This window comes from Hyperolius riggenbachi, chromosome 8 (assembly GCF_040937935.1).
Source record: "Hyperolius riggenbachi isolate aHypRig1 chromosome 8, aHypRig1.pri, whole genome shotgun sequence".
Classification (NCBI taxonomy): domain Eukaryota; kingdom Metazoa; phylum Chordata; class Amphibia; order Anura; family Hyperoliidae; genus Hyperolius; species Hyperolius riggenbachi.
The window spans coordinates 267,805,556-267,826,239 of NC_090653.1; the positions used below are offsets into that span (position 1 = coordinate 267,805,556).

General features: G+C 46.2%; 1 protein-coding gene across 4 annotated transcripts in view; it reads right to left on the reverse strand.

Annotated features, from left to right (window-relative positions):
- LOC137528557 (ficolin-1-B-like) overlaps window positions 1-20,684 on the reverse strand; it is a 116,610-nt gene that overhangs the window by 90,495 nt on the left and 5,431 nt on the right. The gene's annotated exons all lie outside the window — the stretch shown is intronic.

Genomic DNA, 20,684 nt, shown 5'->3' on the forward strand with positions numbered 1-20,684 from the left:
GATGTGGCAAAAAGTGGGCATGGCCATGGGATGTTGTGGGTGGAGCCAAATACAGGTAGTCTCCAGTTAATAAATGAGATAGGGACTTGTAGCTCCAGTCTTATCCTTTATCCATTCTCTTGTCCCCCTCTTTTCTTCCTGTGCCTCTTTTGTCCCCCTCTGTCTCACCTCAGTTTGTGCCTCTTTTGGGTCCCTCTGTGTGACCTCATGTTCCCGACTCATCTCTTTTCTCCCTGTGCCTCTTTTGTCCGCCTCTGTTCCCCCTGTGCCTCTTTTATCCCCCTGTGTTACCTCTTGTCTCCTTCTTCCTCACCTCGTCCCCATGCCCTAGCCATGTATAGGTGCCTCCACTATAGGTATCCAGGCATAGGTGTCCCCAGTATAAGTAGCCAGCTATAGGTGGTGCCCCCACTATAGGTATCCAGGCATAGGTGTCCCCAGTATAAGTAGCCAGCTATAGGTGGTGCCCCAGTATAGGTAGTCTCGTGTTAACGCCCCCGGTGTAGGTAGACTGGTATAGCTGAGGCCCCAGTATAGGCCAGCAAGATATAGGTGCCCCAGTATATGTATTCAACTATAGGTGATGCCCCGGTATAGATAGCCTGGTATAGTTGCCCCAGTATAGGTAGCCTGGTATGGGTGGTGCACCAGTATAGGTTAGCCAGGTACAGGTGCCCTCAGTATAAGTAGCAAGCTATAGGTGCCACAGTATAAGTAGCGAAGTATAGGTGGTGCCCCAGTATAGGTAGTCAGGTACAGGTGGTGCCCTCAGTATAGGTAGCTAAGTATAGGTGGTGTCCCAGTATAGATAGCTAGGTATAGGTGGTGGCCCAGTATAGGTAGCCTGTAGCCAGGTATAGGTGGTTCCCCAGTATAGAAAGTTCGCTGTAGCGGGCTCACTCATCTGCTCCCCACGTTCAAGCGCTGATCTCACTCTTCTCTCAGTACTGGAACGTGGTGTGCTGATTAGTTAGCCACAGGCCCGCAGCCAGCACATGCGGCCCTTCCAGCGCTTTGGGGGGTCCCAGGGCCCCCAGAAGCCCTGGGCCCCTCAATGCAGTGTCAGTTGTCCCCCCCCCCCCCTGATGGCTGCCCTGTGTAATACTCTGGTCCCGCCACCGCTTAGTCCCTCCTATATAGCCTGGTGGCCGGCATAAGCATGGGAATCTTCATCGGGCTGTAGAAGACCAATGGGAATCCTAAGCAACAGAGAGAACTCTCATTGGTTCATGGAGGACCACTGAAAATTCTCCCTGTTGCTAGGGAGAATTGGCTTAATGCAGCCTATGGAGAGCCCCATACTCCTGCCGGCCACCAGACTGAATATGGATGGACCGATTGGCTTCGGGACAGGTGAGCGGCACTGCGGACTTGATCAATGAAGGAGCGGACAAGGAAATTTGTTGCAAGCGGATGCAAAATGGGCGGGAAGCAATCACCGGCCCTAATGTGTCGGTCGTAATGCGCTAATAGTCCTAATTAGCTATTCACTTTTGTATACTACTTTCACTTATGTTGATCTGGGCTACGGTATTTGAGCCGTTCGTATTTAAATGCTTTAGTTTTATGCAAGTGTGTCAAATAAGTGAAATTGAGAATTAATTTAAATAATGAATCAGGTTAAATGTCATCACTGACCATACACCCATACTGTAAATCTGGTACAGCATTTTGACCAATGCAGAGCATTTATTGGGATCGATTCTCTAAAGCGCGATAACAGCTATCACGCGAGCTGCCGTGCACAAAGGTTTGCGTGCGAACACCATTACTTTGCGTGTTAAGCAAAGGTTTGCGCGCGATCATGTGCGCTTGAAAAGCGCATGTGATCGCACGCAAACCTTCGCTTATGCGAAGTAACGCTTGCGCCTGGCGGCTCGCGTGATAACTGCTGTGATAGCAGTTATCATGCTTTAGAGAACCGAGACCCTTACTGTATGTGAAGTACTCCTCCCATGTGCAATGTTTACACAGAAAAGATTGAATCATGACACATCACTTTCAAATTCGGTGTGCAGAAGTATTGAAAAGACAAAATAAAGAGCATCTGCTCCACTTGTCACAAAATGATTGCATCAGTCACATGGACAGTAAAAGACTAATTTACATTTTAATAAGACTTTATTATATGTGCTGTTTCCTCCTCAGTATAGTTATCTTTTATACATAGTGCTGTATTTGCCTGTTCTTAATGTACATTTTTTTTCCAAACTGAACGGTTCTTAATCTATTAAACATGCAGTACATAAAGGGTCTCTTAAGTTCACAAATAAAGTTGTTAACCCTCCTGGCTGTTCATTTATTCTGCCAAATAGGCAGAAATGCATTTTTTTTTTGTTTCATGTAAAGCTACCAGAATGGTAGCTACATGAAACACCACTAGAGGGCACATGCGTCCCTCTAGTGCGATCGTCACCGGGATCAATAGCAAACAGGGGAACGCGTATATAACGCGTTCCTCTGTTTGGCTTCTCCTGTCGCCACGGCGACGATCGGAATGACGTCATGGACGTCAGACGCCTCCGATCCAGCCCTTAGCGCTGCCTGGAACTCATTGGTCCTGGCAGCGCAGGGCTCTGACGGGGGGGCCTTCTTCCGCCGCTGCGTGCGGGCGATCTGCGGCGATCAGGCTGTACACGCGGCTAGCAAAGTGCTAGCTGTGCGTACAGCACTTTAAATGGGGCGAATCGCCCCACCAGGAGCTGGGATATCCTCCTGCGTGGCATAGCCCGAGCTCAGCTCGGGCTTACCGCCAGGAAGGGTAAAGCCCTAGTTTAGGCTTGAATTGAATACACATGGCACATCATTTTTCTTGTTTTAATTGAAGTACAGTTTTAAGTACAACAGTTGGATAAGTTAGCACAGAAAATATAAAATCTATAGCGTCCCAGTTGTTACACTATTATTGATTTATAAAGCGCCAACATATTCAGTGGCGCTGAACAAAGTAAGAAACAAACGGGGTACAAAATAATACAGACAATGGCATACACCAATATACAAAATACAGAGCTGGTACAAAGTACAGAATTGGTAATTACAGTGACAAAACTAATCTGAATAAATGAGTAACAGAATCCAAAAGGGTGAGAGAGCCCTGCCCTTCCGAGCTTATAATCTAACAGGAATGGGGGGGGGGGGGGGTATCATCAAGAGATGCGGTAGTATACAATAATCATACCTAGAGGCAGTGTGTTTTAGGTTATCTTGTAGGAAGTACAAAAAGTGAAATGGCCTAAGGTAGAGCATATGCTTGACGGAAAAAGTGAGTTTTGAGAGAGAGTGTTTAAAGTAAACCAGAGACGTCACATTCTAAAGATTAGATACTTACCCAGGGCTTCCTCCAGCCCCATAAGGTCGTCTGAGGCCCTTGCCATCCTCCCGCGGTCTGCCATTCAGCAGCTATCAGCCCCGGTAACTGTCTCAGTCGCGTCAGTCTGTGTCTACTACGCATGTATGGGAGGTCCGCGCATGCGCAGAAGACCCAGACTGGACCCAAAAGAGCCAGCCTCTAAATCCCTCACTTAAATTGTCCTTTAACCACACTAGCGTTCTATTAAATCCGCCAGCGCAGCACTTTAAAAAATTTTTTTTTAAATCATGTAGGGTCGCCCTCTAATGCGGCATGGAGCAGCAGCGATTGGCTTGTACACGCAGCTAGCAAAGTGCTAGCTGCGTGTAACAAAGCAAACCGTGTGAAAAATCGGCTCACCAGGGCCTGAGCAATCCACCGCGCCGGTCATGGACGAGGTGAGCTCGTCTATACCGCTGAGGTGGTTAATTAGGTTATTTGTGGACATGTTGCCGAGTGATGTCATTTGTGATCACGTAATTGCAAATTTTTATTTTGAGAATATAGTTACATAATATACAGTGGCTTGCAAAAGTATTCGGCCCCCTTGAAGTTCTCCACATTTTGTCACATTACTGCCACAAACATGAATCAATTTTATTGGAATTCCACATGAAAGACCAACACAAAGTGGTGTACACGTGAGAAGTGGAACGAAAAGACACTAGTTACTTACCGGTAACGTCTTTTCCGGGAGTCGGAAGGACAGCAACCCAAATGAGAGATTACCCTTCCACACACTGATGGACAGGAAGAGGTTAATCGAGTGGCCCCCTGCCGGGTATATAGGCCTGGTAACAAACATCCTACCTCAGAAATGACAGATAACCACATATAATGCTCAACAATATTTATTATACAGTATTACATCCAATACAAATTGAACCCAAGGGTGGGTAGTAAGGGTGCTGTCCTTCCGACTCCCGGAAAAGACGTTACCGGTAAGTAACTAGTGTCTTTCCCAGGGTCGTCTCCAGGACAGCAACCCAAATGAGAATCAAAGATTATACATATTAGGGTGGGACTACTGCATGAAGAACTCTTCTACCAAAAGTAAGATCATTATTAGAGGATAGGTCTAATCTGTAATGTTTAACAAATGTACTTTTACTTGCCCATGTGGCAGCTCGACATATTTGTTCAATCGACACGCCCGCTTTTTCCGCCCAAGAGGCGGAAACCGAACGAGTCGAGTGGGCCCTGATGAGACTTGGAACCTCCTTTTCTTGATATGCCATGCTAATGGCCTGCCTAATCCATCTAGCGATAGTGGCCTTGGACGCCTGTTTACCCTTATTCACTCCGGCAAACAAAATGAACAAAGCTCGAGACTTTCTCCAAGTCTTAGTCCTTTCAATATAACTTAGGACACAACGTCTAACATCAAGACAGTGAAGGCGTCTCTCTTTTTCATTAGAGGGGTTACTACAAAAAGAGGGCAAAAAAATCTCCTGGGACCTGTGAAAACGAGAGCAGACTTTAGGTAGAAAGGCTGAATCTAATCTCAAGGTTATTCTATCATCTGATATCACACAATATGGTTCAGCAACGGATAGGGCCTGAATCTCTCCCACACGTCTGGCAGATGAAATAGCCAATAGGAAAGCTGTCTTTAAAGTCAAAAGTTTATCAGAAATATCATTGATTGGTTCAAAGGGGGGTTCCATAAGAGCCTGTAGGACCACATTCAAGTCCCAGGGTGGAACCTGACATTTTATAACAGGTTTTATTCTCTGGATTGCTCTGAAAAAACGAATACAAAACTCATTATCCGCAAGTCTCTTCTGTAGGAATACACTCAGAGCAGATGTCTGCACTTTCAAAGTACTAGAACTCAGTCCCTTTTTAAATCCAGCTTGCAGAAACTCTAAGGCAGAATATAAGTCCTCTTTATTAAAGCCGTTCTCCACACACCAGGAACTATAAGTTCGCCAAACTTTCAAGTAGATTTTTCTAGTCACCAACTTCCTGCTTTGTTAAAGAGTATCAGACAGTTCCTTCGAGAAACCCTTACCTCTCAAAAGCTCCCATTCAGCATCCATGCTGACAGATGCAACATTTTTACCTGAGGATGGCAAACTGGACCCTGCATCAATAAGTCCTGCCGAACTGGTAACAAGATTGGCTCTGCCACAGCCAACTTCCTCAGAAGTGAGAACCAAGGTCTTTTTGGCCAAAATGGCACCACCATGATCGCCATTGCCGTCTTGATTGATCTTGTTGAGAGACCTGGAAATTAGATTGAGAGGAGGGAAAACAAACAGGAGAGGAAAATCCCACTTGATCGAAAATGCATCCACCGCCCAAGGGTTGTCGCTCGGGCACAGTGAACAAAACATTGGACATTTGGTATTCCATTTGTTCGCAAATAAGTCTATGGTCGGCATTCCCCAGTTGGCAACTATGTTCAGAAAAACTTCCCGATTCAGAGACCAATCGTCCTGACTTATCTCCGATCTGCTGAGGAAATCCGCTATCTGATTGAGTGCACCCCTTAAATGTACTGCTCTCAGGGAAGCTAACTCCTTTTCTGCCCACATCAGGATCCTTTCTGCCCTTGAATTGAAAATTCTGCTCCTTGTCCCTCCTTGATGGTTTAGATAAGCCACTACTGTGCTGTTGTCTGATCTGATGGTCACATGCTGGTACTTTATCAATCCCTGAAAATGTAACAGAGCCCTCCTGACTGCTTCTAATTCTCGGATGTTGGAATGTGCCTGACTCAACTCTCTTCTCCATGCCCCCTGAACTGGGAGACCGTCCATGTGCGCACCCCAACCCCAACTGCTGGCATCTGTCGTGATCACCTTTTGGGTTGGAAAGTCCCATAATCAACCCTCTGTCAGATGGGCTACACTTGCCCACCAGAGAACGGCAGTCTTTATGTAATGGGGTATGACAACTCGTTTGTCCAGAGACCTGGTTCCTCTGTTCCAAACCTGCAAAATCCAGTGCTGAAGCTGTCTTGAATGCAATTGGCCCCACTGGACAGCCAGGAATGAGGATGTCATAAGTCCGAGTAAGGACATAGCGCCCCTTATGGAGATGGTAGTAGTCTCCTGAAAGGCAAGAACATTCGTTAACAACAGATCTCTCTTAGAGGCAGGGAGATAAACTCTTTGTTCAATAGAATCTATCTGAAAACCTAGAAACAACATAGACTGCGATGGAGTCAATGAGGATTTCTTCCAATTATCCAACCCAAGGATTCCAGTACTTCTACAGAAGTCTGAACCTTGGCGGCCACCGACATAGCCGAGTCTCCCCAAAAGAACAAGTCATCCAGATAAGCAATAATTTGTACGTTACTTAGTCTCAGAAAGGCTAACACCTCAGTCATAACCTTAGTGAAAAGCCAAGGTGCTGATGAAAGACCAAATGGTAATGCAGTAAACTGGTAATGTCTTACCTCCTTTTGCTGATGAACTGCAAACCTTAGGTAGGCCTGTGACTCCAGGTGTATGGGTAGGTGAAGATAGGCATCTTGTAGGTCCAGTGAGGCCATGAAACAATCTTTCTGTAGCAGATTCAGAACTGATCGAACATTGTCCATCTTGAACTTCCTGTATTTGATAGACTTGTTGAGCACCTTTAAGTTGAGGATGAGCCTGTGGCCGCCCTGCTGTTTCTGAACTAAGAAGATTGGGGAATAAAATCCCCTTCCTTCTTGACATAGAGGGACCCGTCTTATAACCCTTTTTTGTAAAAGATCTGACACTGCATCGTGGAGAGCTGCTGACATTACTGGCGAGGGCGGTGGGGGTGTTGGGAAGAACCTTGTTGGTGGACTTTGTGTGAACTCCAATCTGTAGCCCTCCAATACTATCTTTAATAACCATTCGTTTTGAAAGAGGGTTCTCCAATTCTCGAAAAAATGTGACAGCCTCCCTCCCACAGGAATCCTGGCGTCATTGTTTTTTAGATTGATTTGCGGAGCTAAGGAGGAAGGATGACTTTCCTTTCTGATCTTTCTGGGGTTTCCACTGCCTTCTTCCAGACCTAAAGCTGGAATCCTGATTTCCTGATGAGCGAAAGGAACGTTTAAATCTGAACACTTTCTTCCTATCAGGAAAATTCTTTTTGTTGTCTGCTGATCTATCTAAAGTCTCCTCTAATTTTGCACCGAACAACAAATTCCCCTCACAAGGCAGTCCACATAGCTTAATCTTTGAGGACACATCCCCATTCCAGGTTCTAACCCAGATGCCTCTCCGGGCTGAATTAGCTAGAGCAGATGTTCTTGCCACCAATCGGACTGAGTCATCTGCGGCATCACAAAGGTAATTAACAGCATGAAAAATATTGGGAAAAGACTTCAAAATAACTTCCCTAGGGGACCCCCCCGCTATGTGGGCCTCTAACTGTTGTAACCAGACTTTGAGAGCTCTTGAAAATGCTGTGGCTGCAATCGCTGGCTTAAAACTCAACGTGGCTGCCTCCCATGTTCTCCTGAGTAGGTTATCCACTTTCTTATCAAGAGGATCTTTTAATGCCCCAAAATCTTCAAATTGAAGGGCTGTTTTACGTGACACCTTAGATAGAGATGTATCAATTTTAGGAACAGGACCCCAGTGTTTCTGGTCATCAGGTTTATAAGGATATCGTTTCCCCATAGATCTGGGCCAAAAAGCTCTCTTTTCCGGATTTTCCAATTCTTTGGATATCATGTCTTTAAGGGAACTATGAACCGGAATAAACTTCATTCTATTGTCACCCAGAGATTGATACATTTTATCCAAGGTAGATAAACTCCTCTCCTCCTCTTTAATGTCCATTGTAGCATACATTGCACTTAACACACTATCCATATTATCCGTGGAGAAAGCAAATTTCTGAACCTTAAAGTGAACCTAAAGTCCCCCCAAAAAAACGAGATGAACTCACCTGGGGCTTCCCTCAGCCCCCAGCAGACGATCGGTGCCCTCGCAGCTCCGCTCCGATGCCTCTGGACCCGCCGGCGAGCACTTCCGGTTTGGCCGTCACCGGCCGACAGGCATGGGAACGCGAGTGATTGTTCGCGTTCCCAGCCTGTATATCGCCCCCTTTGCTGCTACTGCGGCCAGGAGGTCGCAATAGCAGCATAGGGGGCGATATACAGGCTGGGAACGCGAACAATCACTCGCGTTCCCATGCCTGTCGGCCGGTGACGGCCAAACCGGAAGTGCTCGCCGGCGGGTCCAGAGGCATCGGAGCGGAGCTGCGAGGGCACGGATCGTCTGCTGGGGGCTGAGGGAAGCCCCAGGTGAGTTCATCTCGTTTTTTTTGGGGGACTTTAGGTTCACTTTAACACAGTCTATTGATCCATCATCCTCCTCTTCAGAGACAGACATTGCCTCTAAAGAAGATATTTCCCCCTCTGATAACTCTACATCGGAGTCTCTAGTATGACGTCTCTTGGAGGTAGACTTTAAACCTTGCAAGGGGGGCCCAGAAACCACCAGAGAGGCTGGTAAAATAGGCAAGGATAGATCAACTGTAGCAACTGCACTGGAAGCAGTAGCAGATGCGGATGCTGAAGCTGAAGAATCCTTAAAGGTCTGTAAGGTGGAAGTCATTTCCGCCTTCACCCAGCCCATAAAATCCTTGAATACTGCAGGGGATTCTTCTTTAACAACATCCTGAATGCAAGGCTGACATAAAGGCCTAACAGCAGCCACAGGCAATTTTTCTGTACAGAAAACACATTTGACATCTTTCCTCTGCTCAATTACAGGTGCAGATGAGGAAGAAGACCGAGAAGTAGAATCACTAGAGGAGCGAGTCTGGCTCTGATTCCCCTTCCTGGTATCTTTAACTTTAACAGCCTTATCAACCTTGGGCTGCAACAGAAACAAACAAGAAAAAAATACCAGTGACCTTGATGTATAAAAACATGGGCTGATACACCCTCAGTAAGGCAGCTGAACATACCACTGCCCCGGGGTCCTGAGCGCTGTCCGTAGTCTCCATGCTGGCCATACAACATACATTATGCCAGCCGAGACCAGGACTTTAAATAGTAAAATCTGGGTGCTGCAAAAATTACTCACCCCGGAAACATGCGCTCAGCAACGGGTTCCAAACACTCCCTGTCAGGTGCTTGCGACTCTGTCCGGCACCGAAGGGGTTAATCCATGCCGCCCTTACTTCCGGACGCCAAAGCGGAGATCGTTAGCCCCCAGCCAGCTGACTGGTCCAACTCCATTGGCGCTTCAAACCCGGAAGCAAAGGGTGACGTCACCATCTGGTCATCTGACCTAGACGGCCAATCCCATCACAGAAGCCGCATCTGCGCGCCGGCGCGCGCTTTCCGTGTATCAAATCCTCGCACACTGCCTCTGTAACTTCAAGGGGTCGGACGCTTCTCCCAGCTGATCCTGCCTGGCCAGCCCTGCAAGGAAAACCTCCGCCCAGGACCCCGCAATCTAGCGTCAGCCCTCCTGGAGCATCCTCCTCCGTCCGTGGACAGGAATAAAACTGAGGTAGGATGTTTGTTACCAGGCCTATATACCCGGCAGGGGACCACTCGATTAACCTCTTCTTGTCCATCAGTGTGTGGAAGGGTAATCTCTCATTTGGGTTGCTGTCCTGGAGACGACCCTGGGAAATCATACATGATTCCAAACATTTTTTTACAAATAAATAACTGCAAAGTGGTGTGTGCATAATTATTCGGCCCCCTTTGATCTGAGTGCAGTCAGTTGCCTATAGACATTGCCTGATGAGTGCTAATGACTAAATAGAGTGCAGCTGTGTGTAATCTAATGTCAGTACAAATACAGCTGCTCTGTGACAGCCTCAGAGGTTGTCTAAGATAATATTGGGAGCAACAACACCATGAAGTCCAAAGAACACACAAGACAGGTCAGGGATAAAGTTATTGGGAAATTTAAAGCAGGCTTAGGCTTAAAAAAAAAAAAAATTGATTTCTAAAGCCTTGAACATTCCAGAGTACTGGTCAAGCGATCATACAGAGATGGGAGTATGGCACAACTGTAAACCTACCAAGACAAGGCTGTCCACCTAAACTCACAGGCCGAACAAGGAGAGTGCCGATCAGAAATGCAGTCAAGAGGCCCATAGTGACTCTGGACGAGCTGCGGAGATCTACAGCTCAGGTGGGGGAATCTGTCTATAGGACAACTATGAGTCATCCACTGTACAAAGTTGGCCTTTATGGAAGAGTGGCAAGAAGAAAGCCATTGTTAACAGAAAAGCATAAGTAGTCCCGTTTGCAGTTTGCCACAAGCCATGTAGGGGACACAGCAAACATGTGGAAGAAGGTGCTCTGGTCAGATGAGACCAAAATGGAACTTTTTGGCCAAAATGCAAAACGCTATGTGTGGCGGAAAACTAACACTGCACATCACTCTGAACACACCATCCCAACCGTCAAATATGGTGGTGGCAGCATCATACTCTAGGGGTGCTTCTCTTCAGCAGGGACAGGGAAGCTGGTCAGAGTTGAGGGGAATGGATGGAGCCAAATACAGGGCAATATTGGAAGAAATCCTCTTGGAGTCTGCAAAAGACTTGACTGGGGCGGAGGTTCACCTTCCAGCAGGACAACGACCCTAAACATAAAGCCAGGGCAGCAATGGAATGGTTTAAAACAAAACATATCCATGTGTTAGAATAGCCCAGTCAAAGTCCAGATCTAAATCCAATCGAGAATTTGTGGCGAGATCTGAAAACTGCTGTTCACAAACGCTGTCCATCTAATCTGACTGAGCTGGAGCTGTTTTGCAAAGAATGGGCAAGGATTTCAGTCTCTAGATGTGCAAAGCTGGTAGAGACATACCCTAAAAGACTGGCAGCTGTAATTGCAGCAAAAGGTGGTTCTACAAAGTATTGACTCAGGGGGCTGAATAATTACGCACACCCCACTTTGCAGCTATTTGTAAAAAATGTTTGGAATCATGTATGATTTTCATTCTACTTCTCACGTGTACACCACTTTGTGTTGGTCTTGCATGTGGAATTCCAATAAAATTGATGCATGTTTGTGGCAGTAATGTGACAAAATGTGGAAATCTTCAAGAGGGCCAAATACTTTTGCAAGCCACTGTAGCTGTTTAAAGGGGAACTGAAGAGAGAGGTATATAGAGGCTGTCATGTTTATTTCCTTTTAGACAATACCAGTTGCCTGGCAGCCCTGCTGATCCTCTGCCTCTAATACTATTAGCCACAGCCCCTGAACAAGCATGCAGCAGATCAGGTGTTTCAGTGGTTCAGACTTATAAGTCTGATCTGACAAGACTAGCTGCATGCTTGTTTCTGGTTTTAATCAGATACTACTGCAGATAAATAGATTAGCAGGGCTGCCAGGCAACTGGTATTGATTAAAAGGAAATAAACATGACAGCCTCCATATACCTCTCTCTTCAGTTCCCCTTTAAGTTCACTTTAAAGGGGAACTGAAGAGAGAGATATATGGAGGCTGTCATGTTTATTTCCTTTTAATCAATACCAGTTGCCTGGCAGCCCTGCTGGTCTATTTCTCTGCAGTAGTATCTGATTAAAACCAGAAACAAGCATGCAGCTAGTCTTGTCAGATCAGACTTATAAGTCTGAACCACTGAAACACCTGATCTGCTGCATGCTTGTTCAGGGGCTATGGCTAATAGTATTAGAGGATCAGCAGGGCTGCCAGGCAACTGGTATTGTCTAAAAGGAAATAAACATGACAGCCTCTATATACCTCTCTCTTTAGTTCCCCTTTAAAGCGAAAGAAAAAAAAAAAAAGTTTAACTTCCCTGGAGCTTCAACCAGCCTCCTGCAGTCTCCGTGTGCCCGCACTGTGATTGTGCGATGCTCCAGTCACCTCTTTCAGTCAGACAACCTAGCGAGTCAGTGGCCCCTGCGCATGCCCGGTGCCGGCCGCTCACATCCTCGATAGCGCTCCGTTGCCAGGAGCGTTCTGTGCATAAGAAGAAGTATAGATTTCCCCGCACTACACATGTGCAGAGAGTTCCCGTCCACAGGGGTGCGATGAGGTGCGTAGACCGGGGCTGTGCATCCAACTGAAAGAGGGGCGCTGTGGGTGACTGGAGCATGGCAGGATCACGGCATGAGCACAGGACCGCTGCAGGGGCTGGCAGAAGCCCCAGGGAAGTGAAACTGTTTTTTTTTGCTTTAGGTTTTCTTGGCGCTAGTCTACTTTAGGGGACCCACCGCAAATCCCCATAGAGAATTTGAGCTGTGCTGAAAACGGAAAGAATTTCCGCTTTCTGCTCGTTGAAAACACCACAAGTCATATATCTATGGAAAGCTGAGACTCTGCTCTAACGAATGATGCCACTTTCGGTGAGCAAAAGTTGAAACTGACCGCGTACGAGGCGCCGAACGGCCGCGATCGCGGCTCCGTCGGCCATCTTAGTTCTGTGCTGCTGATATCTTTCTCCCTCCTCATTGGAGGGATTGTTAGCTGGGGGCGTGGGAGAAATTTTTTTTTTCTGAAGCCGGAGAATTGGCGAGTGGAGCCGTGACGTATGATAGTTCCCCGGGACCGGGCATACCCCACAAGCGACAGAATCATCATCACCCGTGACCCTTCCCTGGGCCAGGACACCACGGGATCCAGGGTGCCAGGAGGGCACCCCTGCCAGCCAGCAACATGGTGTCGTGGATCATCTCAAAGGCCGTGGTGTAAGTTGTCCTCACTGATCACTACAGCTGCCAGCTGCTGGGGTGGTGAGGGTTAACCCCACCGGTGTTTACAAATAACAATACAGCTGTGTGTATGTGTGTAGATAGCCGACAGAGTACGGTGCCTCCTACGCGGTGAGCTTCAGCTTTTGCTCACCGACTGTGGCATCATTCGTTAGAGCAGAGTCTCAGCTTTCCATAGATATATGACTTGAAGGGTTTTCAACGAGCTGAAAGCGGAAATTCTTTCAGTTTTCAGCACAGCTCAAATTCTCTATGGGGATTTGCGGTGGGTCCCCTAAAGTAGACTAGCGCCGTTTTCTTTAGGGCCCTTTTCCACAGGCGGTTGAACTGTGCGCTCAGTAAGCAGTTACCCAGCAGCAGTGAGCAGTTACCAGGCAGCTAGTGTAAGCAGTTGCCAGGCAGCAGCACACAGCGGCATGCAGTTGTGAGAGTTTGACAGCCTTTTCACAGCCTATCAACTGCTCGTAGAAAAGGGCCCTTAAATGGGCCCTGAACTCTTGCACAGGACAGAAGGAAAACGGAGAGAAATGCACCATGTATGTATTTAGAGAGTTTAGCCTGTCTAATTCCCCCTCATTTGTGTATAATCCAGGGCTGTGGAGTCGGAGTCGTGGAGTCGGGCAATTTTGGGTGCCTGGAGTCGGAGTCGGGAAAAAATGCACCCACTCCGACTCCTAATGAATTTGTAACTGTAATTAAAATAGAAAATATGATAAAATGTTCTATTTCTCAGATAATAGTCATTAAAAATAATGTATATATACAGTAATAGCTGTGCTTAGTCCACAAAAATGAAATAAACCAATCAAAATTAGTTACTTGTGCTGCTTCAATAAAGCAGTCCCCGTATTTTTAAGGTCAGATATACATATCTGATTGTGACTGTATATATGATGCGTACACAGGAATCTCTTATATATACTAAATAACATCTATGCTGTAAGAATAAAGCCTGATGTGTAGCTGTGTCACTAATAGAGATGGTCAATGAGATGGAAATAATTCTGCACTGATGCTGATTTATGCAAATGTATGCACTGAAATCAAATAATTTGATATGTTATTAAAATTTGGTTTGGTGACTACAAATTAAAGGGTACCTGAGACGGATGAAAAGTAAAGTTTTATACATACCTGGGGCTTCCTCCAGCCCCCTTCAGGCTAATCAGTCCCTCCCTGTCCTCCACCACCCGGATCTTCTGCTATGAGTCCTGGTAATTCAGCCAGTCAGCGCAGTCCGGCCGCATGCCACTCCCACAGCCAGGAACATTCTGCACCTGCGCAATAGTGCTGCACAGGTGTAGTATGCTCCTAGCGGTGGAGTGTGTTCATGCGCACTACGCCAGACTGGCTCAAGTACCTGGACTCATAGCAGAAGATCCAGGTGGTGGAGGAGGACAACGAGGGACTGATTATCCTGAAGGCGGCTGGAGGAAGCCCCAGGTATGTATAAAACTTTAATTTCATCTGTCTCAGGTTTACTTTGTTACACAGTAGTACTATACTCTACATATGCACTCCTCACAGAGCTGCAGGGAATCCACTGAGAATGCTGTGCACATTGAACACAGAGGTGTTGTCTGTTTACAATCTCCTCATTCCCCTGCAGAGTACCTGCACATCATTCTTACATGTACCCACACTTACATTGCCTAGGGCCTGATAGATGTTCTTTGTTCCGGTTTGTACCTTTTACAAGTACTATTACTAAGGACTAGTTTTAGTCTAAAGGGAATAAATATAGTAGTCTACATATCCTTCTCACTTCAGTTGTCTTGTAAAATTCCTAAGCGTTGGCAGTTATGAGACGAATTTCATGTTACATACTTTTAATCAACAAAATTGTAATATGCAAATTAGAGGAGTCGGAGTCGTGGAGTCGGAGTCGGTGGAATCCTAAACTGAGGAGTCGGAGTCGGTGGGTTTTTGGACCGACTCCACAGCCCTGGTATAATCACAAGAGGTAATCTGATCTCTCCCCTGTGTCACATGACTGCCTATTAGCAGAGATTGCAGATAAGCCCATTTGAAAGCCCTGGATGTTAAAGCCCCCTACACATGCTGAACAGTGGTCTTTTATGCAGCACTGCATTAAAAAAAACGCTGTTGAGCGTGCGTATGGGGCTTACCAATATGTCTGCCTCCATGAATCAGGAAGTAGAAACAATGCAGATTTGTATCAGCTGTAAGAAAAATGTTTTTATGTTTAAAGGTTATTATGCTGTTCTGTATCTTTTCCCCAGTCCCAATCAGTAGCTGATACCCCCTTCCCCATGAGAAATCTTTTCCTTTTCACAAGCAGATCATCAGGGGAGTCTGTATGGCTGATATTGTGATGAAACCCCTCCCACAGGAAACGGAGGACCACGGTCCTGGCAGTTTCCTGTCTGTGAACCTCGCTGCATTGTGGTAAATAACTGTTTACAGCTGTTTCCAACTGCCAAAAAAGCAAGCAGCTGCTACTCCCAGTGACATCACCTGCCAGCAGTAAAAATGTCACCATTTGAAAAATGTCAGAATGTAAATCAGGGAGAGGAAAGATTTTACAATGGGCAAACACTGAATGACTGACATTTATACATAATTATTGTAAAAATGAAGCACTTTTTTTTATTACATTATTTTCACTGGAGTTCCTCTTTAAGTGAAGAGGTAAACAAATGTATATATCCTCCTACTCCTAAAAAATGACTTAGATATCCCAGTTTTATTTTAGGTTTAAAAACTTAAAAAAAGCAGAATTATTGTTTTGTCATAGCTGACTGTAACAGTCTGTCTCTGTGTCTCAAGGTGTGTACATACGCACTACCGCTGGCAACGACGGGTCCGCCGGACCCTCCCGCTGGGCGGATGTTCAGCCGACAGTATCGTTCAGAAACAGCCTCATCAGTCTGCCTGACAGACTGTACACACGCACTACTGTCGCTGAAACGTCCGCCCAGTGGGAGGGTCCGGCGGACCAGTCGTTACCGGTGGTAGTGCATGTGTACACACCTTCAGAGTTCTAGAATACAGTATATGAACTATTGCCCTTTCTATCCTCTCCTGCCAGAGAACTGGGCTCCCTAGAGTAAAGTAGTTTATGGCTATAATTCCTTATCAGTAGTCTCACTGGGTCCTGACTGGAAAAAAACCTGTTAAGGTGTCCATTCATCAGGAGATCATGGGCAGATTCAACAAAGACAAATTTAACTCTAATCAAATCTGATTAGAGATAAATGTGTGTGTTCATTGAACTGCAGGCCAATTCCGTCCGATTTCAGCATAAAATCTTAAAGGACTACTGTAGGGGAGTAGGCAGAAAGGGAGTTGTACTTACCTGGGGCTTCTGACGGTCCCCCGCAGACATCCTGTGCCCGCGCAGCCACTCACCGATGCTCTGGGCCCTACCTGCACCTGCGCAGTCCCGTCCTGGCTCCCGCCACCGAGAGTGTACTGCACAGATGCAGACAGTATTGGGCCTCCGCCTTACACTCCCGGTGATGTCAGCAGGAGCAAGGATGCGGCCACGCAGGCGCAGTGGTTTTCCCACTTTAAAGTTGCAAATTCTGGAAGTGAACCGGCGGTGGGGACTGGAGCATCGGTGAGTGGCTGTGCAGTCACAGGATGTCTGCGGTGGACCACTAGAAGCCCCAGGTAAGTTCAGCTTTTTGTCCTCTACCCCCCCTACAGTAGTCCTTTTAAGGGAATCGTCTGTGCCCGCCGCTCCCCCCTAATATATAAATGTGCCCCCCTCGTGTGCATTTATACATTACCTGTCCTGTAGCAGCCTCCGCGCGATGTCTGTAACCCCCGGGAGGCTCTCCATACACACAACTGGTGCATAACGTCTGACAGAGGCCACATGGAAGGTTACACCGCGCAGAGGCTCCTACAGGACAGGTAACGTATAATACAATATAACAACATTTCCATAGCGCTTTTCTCCCATAGGACTCAAAGCGCTTAGGCTCTCTCACATTCAGTCATTGGAAGTAGGATGAAGTATTCACACAACAAAAGTTATATTTCTGCAAATACCAAACTGAACAGGTGAGTTTTCAGTCTGGATTTAAACACTTCCAGGGTTATTGCTTTATAAAGCGCCAGCATATTCCGTGGTGCTACCTAAGGGCTGCTTCACACAGACTTGCAGTGCATTACACTGTAACATAATGCTCCTATACCTACATGACTGGTGGCATAGCCACAGCTATAATACACCTGTGCACCTTCTTATAGGCTCCGATGTATACTTCTACTGCTTAATGAATTGTATGCACCTGACTTATGTAGTGTTGTGTAGGACTATTGCGGCTGATTTATTACACAAATGCAACATAAAGTAGAGTAATTATGCCGCCGAGAGCAACCAATCAGGGATTAACTGTCAAATAAAATAGAAATTCTGACTGATTGCTCAGGACAACTGGAACACTTTTGCATCAGTTTTCCTTGTGCTGGTCTTGACAAATCAGGCCCACCGAGTACTTACACAGTATTGAAACTGTACAGTTTAGAAGATAGTTCCTTATAGCGTACCTGGACCGGGGGATAAAGAACATTCATACATACCTGGGGCTTCCTCCAGCCCTCTTAAACATGATCGCTCCCTCTCCGCCATCCTACGATCCTCTGTAAGGGCTTCCATAAGTACGGCCAGTTGCGCATGTGCAGTGCGGTTGCGCGTGGCTGAGAGTGTTCTGCGACTGCATAGTACTGCACAGGCACAGAACGCTCCCAGCTATATGTGCGAGACAGCGGTGCGTGCGCGGCCAAACTGGCCGAACTTATGGGAGCCTTCACGGTAAATCCAGAAGGTGGAGGATGGCAGCGAGGGACGGATCAGGCCGAAGGGGGCTGGAAAAGGCCCCAGGTATGTATGAATTTCTTCTATCCCCCATCTCAGGGACCCTTTAAGGCCAATTTGACATACAGGCCTTGATTCTCTAAAGCTACCGCGGACAAACAGCCCCAGTTAATATTAGCACGAGGTCCCGTCAGCGTAGCGTGCGTTATCAACTTATGTGCAATTCTTTTAACTTCTGCACGATGTGCTTGTAGCACAACCGCCATAATGTAGCAGCCGCACAAGCAGAGTATCGCAGTCGCACTACAAGCACATCGCGCGGCAGTTAGAAGCATCTCGCGTAAGTTAAGCGCACACGCTTTGCTGACAGGACTGCGCGTAGCACCTGTGTGCTAATAACCCGCGCTGTTTGTGGGCAGTAGCTTTAGTGAATAAATGAATCAAGGCCATTGTGCAATGCAGTCATCCTGCAGCAGGAGAGCTCAGGGTGCACCATTTCCCCAGGAATATTACACTGCGGCAAAGTGCACCAACAGGGTAATATGTGTAGTGCTTCCCCTGTGCAGTGATGTACTTGCTGCTGGACAGGAAGTACGTCACTAAAAGGTCATCGCTCTGCCTATGTGCCGCACCGCTGCTGCAATCGGATTCACACTTACCGCGTCACCATAGACTTACACTGTTGCGTAATCCATGCGGTAAGCACGGATCATGCGGCAATGCACTGCAGAGTTTGCGGCAGCCTTGTGTCAATTTAGCTACTTCCGTCACACTGCATTGTGTCGCTATAGTGTGCAAGTCCCCATAGACTTACATTGCCCTTGTGTGGCGGTCAGGAGCCTCGCCCAGCTCTCCTCAATAAGCTCCCTCACACCTCCAGCCAGCTTCTACCTTCCCTTTTCTACATCTGGTTGCAGTGCCTGCGCTCTGCTCTCACGGTGCTTGTGAGTGCCTTGTTTCCTTCACTTCCCTCACCGCTGCCCACACTCTTCATGTCCCTTTTGGATCCTTGGTTTGTTTTCTTGCCATTTATATTTCGCTTATACTTTTGGGATTCATTCTCATCCTATTGTACACTATCAATGCTATATATATTCTTAGCACATTGAAATACATATACACACATATACACGTACGTACATTCATCATTAACTGTCCCTCGGAGGAGCTCACAATCTAGTCCCTACCATAGATATATGTCTATGTATGTATTGTAGTCTAGGACCAATTTAGGGGGAAGCCAATTAACTTATCTGTATTTTTTGGGATATGTGAGAAAACAGAGTGCCCGGAGGAAACCCACACAGACACGGGGAGAACATACAAGCTCCTTGCAGATGTTGACCTGGTTGGGATTCAAACCGGGGACCCAGCGCTGCAAGGCAAGAACGCTAACCACTACGCCACCGTGCTGCCCGTTGCATTGTACTTTTAATAGGGTTTGAACCATATGTTGGCTACCATGGAGTCAAGGGACCATGTATCACATTTATCTGTATTTATTGGAATGATCAATATTATCATTATTTGTTGATACTCGTTTTGAGTGCTACTTTTCATGTACCTGGCTTTTAAGTGTTTTTATGTGCTTTTGTTTGTATTAATAAAGACCGATTCATGTTCTAATTAGATATTCGTGAGTGGTGCGGTACTTTTTAGGATCATCTTGTCCTTTAGGGCCCGTTTCCACTAGTGAGGTGCGATTTCTTTGCGAAAAATGCATAAATGAATTTGCATGCAGATGCAAATTCGTATGCATTTGCACATTTTCATGCATTTTCGTGTATTTTTTAAGTATGCGATTTTAACCATGTCAGTGCCTGTGTGATTTTACATTGATTTTACATGAAAACGTATGCGAATTCGCCTGGAAAATTCGCATAGCGAAAACACAATACGACTTCCTATTAAATACATTACATGCGAATCGCAAATAGTGTGTAGTGTGTAGATTTTTCCTACACAGCAAAACACTCAGTTTTCCTGAGAAGCAGAAACAGGCCCATTTACTTGTATTGGTTATGCAAATCTGCATGCAGAAAATGCATGCGAATTCGCACTAGTGGAAACAGGCCCTAAGTATAAGTTTCCACTAGTGCGGTGCGATTCCATTGTGGAAACCGCGAAAACGAATTTGCATGCGGATGCGAATTCATATGCATTTGTATGCAAATTTTAACGCAAAAACGTGTTAAAATTTGCATCGGTTTGTAAGTATACAATTTTAACCATGTCAGTGCCTGTGTGCTTTTACATTAATTTTATGCGAAAACGTAAGCAAAAGCGGTGTGCGAATTCTAATGGCTCTGCTGTGTAGATTTTTTTCTGCACAGTCCACCGCGCAGATTTCCTGACAAATGGAAACAGGCCCATTGACTATTATTGGGTATGCGAATCTGCATGCAGAAAACGCATGCAGATTCGCTCTAGTGGAAACGGGCCCTAAGTCGTGCTCAAGGAAGGGATTTTCCTAGCATCTCTTGCAAAGCACCTCATCATTCCCAGAATCATTACCATGTGGATTGGTTAGTGAGGAGGGGGGGGGGGGGGTAATCCCCTTCACAGGTCACTATTCCTGCTGGCCTCTAACCATCATGGCTGGGCTGATAGAAAAGTATTATTTCACAATTATGGAGTACTCCTAGTAAATAGATTTTTTTTTTCACCTAATTGTTCCAGTGCTGAAAACCAGAAATATCATATGTACTATTGGAGATGTTCCTGCACAGTTTTAATGAATCTTTAGTATTAACTACAAACAAAACAAAAGGAAAGCAGCTCCCAAAGTAAACAGTGTTTTTCCCTTTTTCACAATATATGCAGCCATGTGCTGCCAGATACTAGAATGAGGTAGCTATACACCCCACAATACCAGAATACAGCAGCCATACA